The 12,921-nt window shown below is 40.0% G+C and overlaps 1 long non-coding RNA gene across 2 annotated transcripts in view; it reads right to left on the bottom strand.

Annotated features, from left to right (window-relative positions):
* The window catches only part of LOC120400664, a 277,814-nt gene that overhangs the window by 251,984 nt on the left and 12,909 nt on the right, over window positions 1-12,921 (bottom strand). For both annotated transcript variants that reach the window (XR_005595963.1, XR_005595956.1), the window contains exon 2: window positions 878-994. This is a non-coding gene — a long non-coding RNA (uncharacterized LOC120400664). The remainder of the gene's footprint in view (window positions 1-877; window positions 995-12,921) is intronic.

The raw sequence follows: 12,921 nt of genomic DNA, 5'->3' as shown, positions 1-12,921 counted from the left end.
ACATTTCATATTGCTTACAGTATCGTCAAAAACAATAAAGCCACAGTAAACAACATATTTGACTTCATATTCAGGTTTCACACTGAAAATGCAACATGTGCTTTTTAATCTGTAAAGAACGTGATTGTTTTCACCTTTCTTCAAACAATAGTTTACATCACATCCAATTAACTTCAGAGCTGAAACAATCTGAAGTTTCCCAGAATCATACATGACTAAAGACTTAAATGCAAGCAAAATGTTTGAAAAATTGCAAGCCAGCCACTTTCATAAAAAAAGTTGAACAGTTAGTAACTTAACTGATCAAAATTTTCTCATCAAAATTTTTTTTTCTTTCCTGTTTTCCATGGAATATTTTTTTTGACAAAAAAATAAGAGCCAAAACACAAAATAACTTTCTTTGGATATGCTGCTGTGGTGCCTAGGAGATGACTTGTAATTTAGTTGCCTCAGATCACCATACTCCACTATGGGCCAAGCTCCCCAGCCATATTATGTCTCCAATTATGCACCATGATCATGCAACCCCCATGATATATCACCTCCCCTTACCAAGAGGTGAGTCTATGGTATACTATGGGATATTCAGCCTGGGAGCCTGAGCTATAGAGGAAAATGGGAGCTTGAGGCACTATAGACAGCTTTTCCAATTCAAAGTGTTTGCATTTTGATTTTTCACCAAAAAGTCAAAGTTTTCCATAGAAACTCCTCCTCCACCCCATCCTCCATTTTCCAATCAGCTCTAGTTAATAATAGTCAAAATACACACAGTACTAAACAATGACAAACTTCTCAAGTAATCATATGTCCTGACCTCACCTCCACATTGTTTCAGTGATCAATAAACAGTTGATTATCAGAAAACATTAGAGCTTACCTTGCCCTTGTCCACTGGTCTGGTGACTCCACACCATCAGAATTACCATTAATATCCAACATGTCCACCCAATTACTCTGATGCTCTCTTGTCCTCCAGCCATTGCATTATTGGACACTATGAAAAAAAGAGGTTATTACATTTGTGTAATTACAGCTCTTTGGAAATACAGGGGAGGAAGGGAGAACAATCAACCTTTTCAGGAATAAGTCTAACTAGGATTAATATATCAACCAGCTTTCATAAATATTCATCTGTAACAAAAAAGTCTCTCTTCAGGACTTCCATAAAACTATGCCTATGACCTGATTACCTTGTACAAAGTGGAACCAAGTGGCCAGACAAATAAATAAATATTTTACTTTGGTTCCCACAGAGTTTAAGAGCCTGGAATGGCAACCCCTACCTCACTGAGCCTTTCAACCCCCTCCCAAGATAGTGCTTGAGACAAGCACCCTCTCCCACACCTTCCCCAGCCAGACTCCCCTCTTCAGAGCTCCTACACCCCACAAGCATAACATTCTTGTTACCATAATCATAAACAAACATTACCTGGATTTTCACTTACAATTAATTTTTAGAATTGTACAATGTGGAATTATTGTGTTATTTTGTAACAATACCCTTTTTGTCACATTACTGAGTGTAACACTGTCACACAAAGTTTTGTGGTAAGACTTAGCTCTAACATGCTACAGAGTGCATAAGGCACTTGCCTAAATTTGGCAGCAATCTCCTCACATTTCCCCTCTCCCATGACTGTATCCTTGTGTTCTCTCCAATTGGGGGGGGGGGGAAACGAAACCCACAAACCAAGTTTACATGTATCTTTCCAAATTGTGAATTTTAACTCAAACTTAAACTCTGAACCTCATTTTCATTTTATACATGTGCAAGAGCTGCTCAGGAAAACAAATCTGAGCCCAATTCATTCTTGCTGTAACTCATTGATACATATATTAGAAATGAATTATTTGCCCCCACCACTACATCTCCAAACTAATTTCTGTATCTAAAAACCAATAGAAATATTTTTGACAGTTTGTATGAAGTATGTTATTTTAAAAATGCAATGGTAATTCTGTTCTATAAAGACAGTAGTCATCAGTTCTGGAGACTATTAGGGCAGTATAAATATCTGACCAATGAGTAGCCCTTCAATAAAGCTATTTTGAGGTGCCTGGATGTGGGTGGTGGTGGTGGTTGTTTTTCCAAAATAGATTTGACATAGCTCTACAAACTTAAAAAAACCATTTACATATGCAATGTGCATTAATTGTAGTATCTGCAATACATAAAGGACCACATGATGGCTGACTATCAAAGATTCATAGTCTTAGATATTACTGTACAATGCATTCAGTATGATTATGATTTTTATTGTCAAAATAAATGGGATTTCGCTATATGGTTGTTACTGAACAATGATGTGAGACTGCGAGATGCCCACTGCAGGATCTTCAGTGGCAACAAAGGTGGTGACCCACACCCAGGCGGGTGTTAAATGATGATTGATCAGTAGGGGAATTATAAACAAAAGATTTACAATTCTAAACAAGGCAATTGCACAAGCACTGCACAATGAGGACTGCTCAACTCTGTGACTCAGCAAGGCTCGCCAGGACATGCCTGGGCTAGTACCTTCTCAGTTCATGTCCAAGGGAATATAAAATAAGGAACAGTGGCACCATAACACCACCTCCCTCCTCCCCCACCTACTCTGAAGGCAACAAGCATGCTAGGAAGACAAAGACTTCGAACTGAGGAGATTGGTCCCAGGCTGAAAAGAAAAAAATCAGCTTGTTTATTAAGAACTGTAACCTGCCTGCAATGTCCAATCAGGTGAGAAAAGCTGTTTGATTAAAATCTTGCTTAGTCTGAAAGTTTAGGATTTAGAATGCATTTACTTTTTATTTTCTTAGATAACTATCTTTGACCTTCATGCCTACCACTTATAGTCACCTAAAATCTATTTTTCTGTAGTTAATACATTTTAATGTTTTATCCTTACCAGTGAATTGGGGAATCTTCTCAGATTACAAAGGATAGTGCATGTTCACTATCCTTTGCTGAAGTGGCAAACTAATTAATGAGCTAGCATTGCTCAAGTGAATGTCTTGAGCAGTGTAAGGTGGTCCATTTCTGGGGTGCAAGAGTGGGAGTATTTGCTGGTATTTCCCTGTATATGGTTCAAGAGCATTCACGCAATTTAGCTGGATGTATCCCTGAATGTTGACTGAATGATAACTGCACCTGGAGGGGTTTGCTGCTTGTCACTAGCAAAGTATTGTGAGAAACAGCCCGGGCTGGAGAGTTAAGGGGGCACAGCAGTCCCACAGTTCCAGGCTGTACCTCCAGAACCCCGTTACAGACAAGATTTCAGCGGACATCTACAGAGAGGATTGGGTAGCCAGTAAGCCCACAGTGCTACCAACCAATATAGACTATGATCTTCTGAAAAACATACAGAGTTACCATTTAATCATATGTATCAATGATCCAACCACTTGGCCCAGAATCAGATGTGCTTCTTCATGAAACACATGTAGGTCCCTCAGGATTAACATTTGATTTGCTCTGAAGTTAGTCATGGTGACCAGATATCCCAGGATGGAGAGACAACCCTGTTTTGATTAGTTTTTATTAACTCATAAGTTTTGTCATCTTGTCATGTTACCCTGTGCGATCCCAAGAGCTGCTCAATGCCCATTGGCAAAGGTTTCACTGTCATGTAACAGCAACTTCTATCATACCTAACAAACTCACTACATCTAACACATTTGTCATGGTATTTTTCTATAAAGAATGTCATATAAACTATCAGATGAAAATTTCTATCATATTGGTCATCATAATCATTGTGTAATGTATGTACCGGAAACAATCAAGAAGTTGCAGGTCTGTGTACCAAAAATATGCTCAAACCAGCCCAGTTGGTAAACAATTTTGTCCCAGACAAAGGAAGGTTGATTTGCCTGTCTGTCTAGGTCTTGAATGTAAACAGAGCAAAGTAGGCTAAAGACAATGGAAATTATATTTGCATATGAAGTCAACAGGAAAATCAAATTAACAAGAGGATGAGAAAAGGGGACATGGAGCCAGCACTCTGAGGAACAAAAGCAAACATATTTTTCAAAGGTTTTCTGGACCATTTATTTGGAACCATTTTCTGCTTCTATTATCTTTAACCTAAATCTCTGTTCTTTTTTAATAAATGTATTCATGGTTTTACTATAAGTTCACCTAAGTGCAATATATTAAAGTGTGAATCCTCAGCTGGTCTAACAGGCTTGTGTGACTACTGGCTCTTTGGAGACAGGGTCCTTAGTGATTTTTGTGAGTGTCCAGTGACAGAGGCCGGGTACTGTAGGGCAGTGGTGGGCAACCTGTGGCCCATCAGGGTAAGCTGATTGCGGGCCACGAGACATTTTGCGGATGTTGACTGTCCGCAGGCCTGGCCCCCTGCAGTTCCCAGTGGCCACGCTTCACCATTCCTGCCCAATGGGAGCCGTGAGAAGTGGCAGTTAGCACGTCCCATTGGTTGGGAACGGCAAACCGCAGCCACTGGGAGCTGCAGGGGGCCAGGCCTGCGGACGGTCAATGCCACAAAAAATGTCTTGCAGCCCACAATCAGCTTACTCTGATGGGCTGCATACGGGCTGCGGGTTGCCCACCACTGCTGCAGGGGAATGCTTTTTAAGGAGGTGAACACAAGGTTAACCTGACAGGCAAAATAAAGGCTGGCAGAACTTTTGAGGAGATTGGAGGGCTAAGAGCCTGTAGTGTCCAGGCACTGACACATACTTTAGCTCCAGCAAGTTACCCCAGAGAGAGGGACAACAAGGTGACTCACAGTCCTGAATTCCCTGAGAAATTGTCACATTGTGTCCTCACGTAGCACTGCTGGTCCATAAGCAAAATAGCACTTTCTCTGGCTATCACCTGGCAGCTGCTCCCTACACCTTAATGCATTGGCTGCTCTGCTGAGGTATAACAAAAAACATGGAAATGCTGTTGAGGGAAAAAGGGATTTGGGGGAAGAACAGACTACTGAAAATCATTGTCCAAAAGGCACAAAGCACTGATAATACCCAAGGTACTTTTTATTACTACAAATTCACAGAAGTAGTGTTCTGTTAAAAAAAATTGGCAAAGAATTGGTTTTAGAGATAGAAGGGTAGATTCATTTTTATTAGTGCAGTGTAAGCAAACAGATGGTGTTTAATTAGTTATTTACCTACTTAGGGATTTTAATGAATAGAGTAAAGATAATTTTCAATTTTCCTTTATCTACAGAAATCTGGCATTTCATAAATGCCAAATTTTCATGTTATATGCATCCATGCCAGTTTTACTATAAACATCAAAACCCTGAAATCATTAAAATTACTTCTAGAAACTGCATAGAAATCAATGTCTACATTTTATTAAATATGATAAATGTTTTAAAAAAACATATGTTTCACATGTGGACATTAATGAGGTGGTGTAAGCAGACTGGAAGGCTGAGAAGTGTTTGTTTGTAGGAGAAAAAAAATAAGAAGAAAGCTAACAGGTCAACATCTCTAATACACAATAGGAAAAGGAATCAAACAAGTCAAAGCCTGATGCAGATTTTGATGTGTGACCTGAACTGCACTTTCTTCCTGCTTTTTTCAACCAATGAAGATGCAGTTTTGGCTAGGGGCAGGTATAAAAGCATCAGGGATCTGTGAGATAACTGGAGCAGCATGCAAAGAGGGCTGGTCTACATGGCAAGTTACTGCATGGCAAGCCAGGATGCGAATCTACAGCACACAAGCTTGCCTCACAGTAATGTCCTATGAGGACACTGCTATGGTACAGTGAAAGTCCTGGAGTGAGATCTGGCATACTGTCCTTTCGTATAGACTATTACTCCATGCTCCACTCCGGACCCACTGCCCAGTAATGGTAACATGGCTTACTGATTTGCCATGCTGTCATGAATACTGGGCTTCACTTCAGTTTCAAATGCCTACTACATCTTCATTCATATCCATGAATGACACTTTTTTTTTTTTAAACAGAGTCACCAACATGAATTTAGATAAATAATCTGCATCACTTTCTGGTTACATCATTTTCTATTCTACTCATTCATAATGCATTTGAACTGTACTGTCAGAATTCAAACAGCAATCTGCTTATCAACATATCAAATTATAAAACCAAAAACAAAGTTTGTGTAATTGAGAGACAAGTCAGAAGAGAAACTTAGATGGGGGGCAACAGGGGGTCTCAAGTTTGCCGCACTTCCTTCAAAAGGTTCTTACAAAGCAAAGGCAGCAAACTAAAGCAAAGGGTTAAATTCAAAATAGGGCTTCCCTTGGCCTAGATCTCTTTTTAAAGGGAATAGTCTTATCGATTGCACCTGAATTATGTAAGAGGACTGGGTAGTTTTTGGATCACATATTATCTTTACATAGCTACAAATATACTAGAGTAATCAAATGTCAAGCATCAAGGATCATAAAAGACTATTACATATGTTCACACATTCCAACAATGAATTCAAGTACAGTATTATGGATTTAAAGGTGTAGGCAAAAGAGGACATGGCAACTAACAGAAGTAGATATGTCTAAAATCAGCAGATATGACTGAATACTGACAATGAGCAGACCTATTATATAGAAGGGTACCATTTTTCAGAGTTTAAAAAAAAATGTGTTACCACCATCAAGTTACTGAAATTGTATTTAAGATCATAAGCTATTAAAGGAGAATCTGACTCCAAACCCAAAAATGTTTACTTCTTTTTAATCCTAAACCATGCTTTTCACAATACATGCAGAAAGTCTTTTACTTTAGTCAAACATTTTTATAATTATATACAATTGCACTGATAGAGTAGACAATGAAGCCTACGTACTGTGCTATTACTCTATGTATATTACCTGTCTACTGGTTGATTATTCCTGACACATTACTTCTGACTGATTAACAATTACAGAAATTTAGCACAGCCAGCCATCCAGAGCAACTATGTTAATTTAACAAAAAATAGTGACTTTAGTGAGTGCAACAGGTCAATCTGCTTAAGAAATATCCTATTCTTCCATTTTAGTTAGCTGATGAAGAAGAGCTCTCAAGAGACAGCATTGCAGAGAACTGGGTTTCTTGTAATCCTTTTTTGATTAGGAAATCACTAAAAATCAAGACCCTCTCTAACACTTTGGGAGCATTCCATTTTATTTTTTAAGGTTTCTCTAAGCTCAGGAGAAGTTCTCTTTTACATATAGGGGTGGGAATGAAGAACTGCAATACAGGTATAAGAGATATTAAACTGCCTTTGTTTCTCTGAACCTCTACAAAATTTTGTCTTCCCTGCAGCAGAAAGGAAACTTTCTTTAAAAATTCCCAAAGTAAAAACTGGATAAGTGAGCAATACAGTGTGTCATTAGTACAACTTCAGCTGGGAAGAAAGGCTAATGTGTTTTCCCAATAAAAGAAAAATGCCTAATTTTGTTTGTTTCACTTTTTTTCCAACTTACAAAATTAGCCATATCATACCTGAGAAGAAAATACGACTGCCTTTTCTGTAGGTTAGCTGATTGGGAGCAACTGTACATATACATGTAAGGAAGCCTGAGTCTTACAGACACTTTCTGCCAGTCAGACACAGTTTGTTCAGCTGTAGATAATTTAAGACACAGGTGCAATCAGTCAAAGATTGCAACAAATCTGGGATTCACCTCAGGCAGGAGCTCTACTGAAGTAGCTACGTTAGACAAAACTTTTTGATCCTTCTTTTCTTCATATTGATAACCTGAGACCTGGTGTAATTGGCACAGCTCATTAAAGTTTATGGGAGCCTATGTGAGACTGAATTTGGCCACTGCAGTCTGGAGTTACTTTGATTGGTAAGCAATTTTAACCAACATTTATATACTCTTTCTGCTACTCATACATTTTGCTTTCATTTGGTCTGAGCCATCACTTTACAAATTTACCCTAGGTACCTGGCCAATAAAGTAGATATGTGAGTATGCTGCATATTTATGTGTCTTTTATACTTTGTTGTAACATTTATGGTGGATTCTTTTGAAATCTCCGTTCTATTTTTCTCTATCTTTATCATTAAAATGTAATTATATTGATATGGAGAGCTAAGAGTGATTTCATACCATAACTGCCTTCTCATGAAAAACACAAAAAAATGGTCCCAAAGGGGCATAGACACCTAAATCCCTACAAGGATGCCACTGAACCCTCTAGGTGCCTAAACTCCTGGTCACCTAAAGTTCTGCTGTAAAAGTTCCCCAGGCACCTCTGTTTCTGCCTCTGGTATGTGCACTGCTGCTTCATAAGCCTATCTCATGCCTCAGCCCCAGCACAATCCTCAAACAAAGTGAAGATAAGCATTCCCCTGCCTATTTTGCTCGTGGGGCCTGATCCTGTAGGCAGGGCCGGCTCCAGGCACCAGTGGAGCAAGCATGTGCCTGGGGCAGCACATGCTAAGGGGTGGCACTCTATCCACTCTTGGGGCGGCAGAATCCAGGCGGCTTTTTTTTTTTCTCCACTTCGGCAGTTCGAGCGGCATCAGTCTGAGCCACCGTCTCCCCCACCCCCCTCCTGCTTCGGCAGGTCAGGTGTGGCACTCTGAGCGGTTTTTTTTTTTTTTTTTTGCTTGGGGCTGCGAAAATGGTAGAGCCGGCCCTGCCTGTAGACATGCTCTGAGCATATCTAATCACACAAAATAGCCAAGAGCCGGCCTCCCTCGTCTTTAGCCTGGTGTTTTGTGTGTTCACCCAAGATAAGGAAGACCTTAGTTCAATTCCCCCCTCTATGCACAGGGGTTCTTCTACTTCTCTGATAAGTTTCCTAACCATTGAGCTATGTGATACTCTAATTATTGAGTACAAAGTGGAATGGCTTCAACAAGAGTGTTGGAAAGAGTTTCCTATTAAATATTAATTGGGCAGTAAAAGGGTGAGTGACTCTACAGTCCAGGGTTTAGGGCACTTACCTGAGTGGTGGAGGAATCCTATTCAAATCCATTCTCCTTATCAAGCAGAGGATAGAATTAAACTTGGATCTGCAACATCATGGGTGGATTCCCTCATCGCGGGGCTAAAGGTTATAAGGGGGGCACTTTCACCTACCCCCAGCTGTTTTGTGTGGTGTTATACAGCTGACTAAGCCATTCCTATATGGAACAGTATAGGCATATAAGCTTTTTTACTCTAGTGGATGGGTTCCCAGCTGTGGATCGCAAACAAAGATAGGCACCTGCTTCCAGCTCAGATCTCGATGCCAAACTATGAGAGGGGGCAGATCTCAGATACAATAATCTCATAGGCATCTCCCACTGTCTAGCTTAGGCAGCTCCCCACCTAGCATGCTTGCTTTTTGGTAGATCCCATTCTAAGGAATCTCTCAACATTCATTATATAGGGAGCATAGGCACCTCAATCAGGCCTTATGGATTCTAGTGATTTTCTAGGCACCTACAAATTAGGCACTGCAAAACCTAAGTCCTTTTGTGGATCCTGGCCACAAGTCCTACATTATGATCTAATGCACCACTTATATTCACAAACAACGATAATACCCTTCCCTGTCTCAGTGGGGTGTAGAAGGAAGTTTGGACAGACCAGCATGGGGTAGCCAACACGTGGGGGAGGGGGAGGAGGAGGAGAAGGAGAACACATGCACAGACATGCTAAAACCAAGCCCTGCCTTCTGCTTCAAACTGCATGTGGAGTGATCCAGCAGGAGGGGCTTCTATTCCTCCAATTGGTAAGCTGGGGAGAATTTAGGGGAATTGATTAATTTTTACCCATCTTTCAGTTTAAAGCCTTCCAAGGAAGCTGGGGCCATGCTGAGATTGCTGTCCTGCCCTCCTTCCCTATATTTGAGGTAGGACTGGAAGAGACCTTGAGAGGTCATCTAGTTCAGTGTTTCTCAGCCTTTTGATACCAGGGACTTTGTCAGGGAGATCTCTGGGAGTGGTGCCCATCCACGGACTGGCCATTGAGAAACTCTGATCTAGTTCATGGTACATAGAGCTGCATTTCCAGGATCCTGTGGGTCTGATCAATCACCTGTTCTCAGTATCAAGAAGGGTTTTTCCCCCCCATTGGGCCATATTAGCCAGGTCAGGAGGGATTTTTGCTTTCCTTTCAGCATTGTGGAAACCATCTTAGATTAAAAGGAGTGAAACCATGAATTTTAATTTTAGGAGGTAATGTAGGAATGTTTAGTTCATGGTAACTTATGACCTGTGTTCAGTACAGATAAAGGCTAAAAGGGCCAGCTCCCAGACATGGCACGGAGACCTTTGGCCTGTAAGGAAAAGAGGAGAGCTGACGTCTTCACAGAACAAAGTCCCCCTTGGTATCCTTTATCCCCTTCCTGGTGAGGGAGGGCAAGAGGATTCAGAAATGAGCCAAGTCCTAAGAGTTAGGCTGAAGAAGATCTACCCACAGTTATTGATTATATAGCGGGAGTTCTGTAACCCCATACTAGACCCAGTTAAATACAATACACCCTCACTATAAAGCCCTTCATTATTATCAATTTTTTGCTATAATGATCCCAGTCCCTGGATCCCAACTACAGTATAGTACTGTTTTTTTTTAAAGTCACACATGCATGCACAATTTTTATCCAGCATCACAGGTTAAGCTCTCGGGCAGAAACTGAGGAGTGGGCTCCCACCCCATCTCCTGCCACCCAGGGCTCAAGCCAAAGCCATAGCCCTACCAGTACCAGGGGCTGACAACTCTGCCATCTGGGGCTGAAATTACAGAGAACACAAAAAAAACCAAACAAAAAAAAACGATGACATCCATGACCAAGTCTTAACCTTATTTTTATTAATAATAATTAATTAAAAGCCTTTATCCAAGACAACTTAATTAACTTACTCCAGAAGTTTATTGTTTTGGATTGTCCTTTTGATATAACAAACCCCTGGCTCTAACCAACAAAAGGTTTGGATCCCGAGAGGTTCGGTAAAGTGAAGTTGTATATACCTGGTATGTGAGAGAAGGAAAGTGGATAATAACAGGGAGGAGGGCTAAGTTAATCAAGTAATGGCTTGTGTCTGGCTTACATTTGCCTGTGAATCCTGATTAATAAGTGGTTGAAAAGAGAAAATTCAAATGATATTTATAATAAGCAAGATATAACTAAATATAAACTGATAATCTTTGTGAATAGATTGCTACCTGGTCACTCCAAGAACCTGAACAACATCTGTAGACTTTCCTGTAGGACCCCAAACAGAGTTCCTAGACTGCTATCCCTATTAAAATCTGAGGTCACATCCTCTGCTGCAGATTGCTGCACCAAGTAGTGCTATAAATTCTCATGACTAGAAATTGCAAATCACACAAGCAAATTCCCCATCTGTGTTTGGTGACAGATTCTGTATTCTGTACTGTAGGAGTTACTTGTATCCTGGTTCAGAAAACATAAAGCCATCTCCCTCCTGAGTAGCCTCTTTTAAGCCCTTCATATTTGAAATTTGCATCTACGTATAGTACAGGAGAGGCATATTATTGAATCACAATAGAAGCAAGGTAATTGTACCATAGAAAGAAAAAAGTCAATATTCAACACACTATTAAATTTAACACACTAAATTGGTGAGAAAGAATGTCTAAGTCACAGGTTCAGAACAGATTTTGCCTTGTACCCTTTGTCCTTTAAAACTCCCAGCAATTTGTTCTGTTGGTCAGTAGCTGTCAGGAAGTGGCAGCCATCACAATTTGCCAAGTGGATCCTCCTTTAAACGGTATTCACAAACAGGATTTACTGACACACATAAGGGCTTTGCAGCATTACCCAAGTCATCCAAAAATAATGTACTGTTTAAAAAAAAAAAAATCAAAAACAGATCTTCAAAACATTTTGAAGGTTATAATCAGAAAACTGATGCCTGAGGGAATGTCAGTGTTAGACTAAGACTTTTGCTAGCACACAATACAAATTCTAAAATGAAGGAAGAAAGGAAGATGAAAATACACACATGGGGCTAGATTCTTATCTTCTTTGCACTCTCGTAAGTCCAGGTTAATTGATCTCCTGTTTACATCAGAATCCATTCCCAAGACTTTAAAAATAATTATCTGAATTAAAAATATTACTTTGGTGTTGATTTTGACTGTCACGAGATTTACCTCACTGATTTTTTTATTTGTATTTTTACTTCACTCCTTTTAGTGCATGACCAGATGAAAGATATTGCAATTTGAGGTCCTGATCCTGCAGTGAGCTCTCTGAGGGAGCAGTTATTTACCCATGCAGAGCTCATTGCAAGGTCAGGACCTTATTTACCAGACATACCAATGGTAATGCTAAGGTTCTTCTGATTTAACCCTGCAAAAGTAAGGCAGGTTTGGCTTGACCATCCCTCTTTCACTGCATTGTGCTTTTATTGCCATTACAGCAGGATTCCAAGCCAGAGTACCCAATCGCCTTAATTTTGCTAATGATGGTGGTTGTTGTTGTTATGGACTTAAGGCAGATCCTTAACACAAATACATGAAATTTTCTGTAGTGAAATTCCATATGTCATTTTAAATTTCCCAGTTAGCATATGGGACTTAAATTGAATGGGTCCTTGTATGTAACTAGAGCCCTTTAGAAAGCTACATTAGTCACTTTGAGCACATTTGTAACCACAGTTGTGTACACATAGTGGTGAGTGAGCATCTGGTGTCCCCTTACTGCTCTGCACTAGGTCTACCATAGTGGATCACAGCAGAGGAGGGAGAGTAGCTTTCATGGAACCACTATTCCAATGATCACATAGGTGGATCTGGAGTGGATCAGCAGGATGGCATCCACTGCAATTGCACTTGGTATTCAGCATGCATAGATTACTTTCCTAGAGGGAACTATCTGAATCATGATGCTTAGGGAAAAGCTTATGGTGAAACTACAGTCTAGCTCTCTGTAGTTTGTAAAGGTTCTTTCAGAGTTAATTAGGTCAGCCATAAAATTATATATAGTAATTACAAACTTTCAAAAACACATTTAACAGTGACTAAGAACATCACTTAGTAATTATT

Source organism: Mauremys reevesii, linkage group 1, assembly GCF_016161935.1.
Source record: "Mauremys reevesii isolate NIE-2019 linkage group 1, ASM1616193v1, whole genome shotgun sequence".
NCBI classification, from domain to species: domain Eukaryota; kingdom Metazoa; phylum Chordata; order Testudines; family Geoemydidae; genus Mauremys; species Mauremys reevesii.
This window is presented reverse-complemented; position numbering and strand designations above follow the sequence as displayed.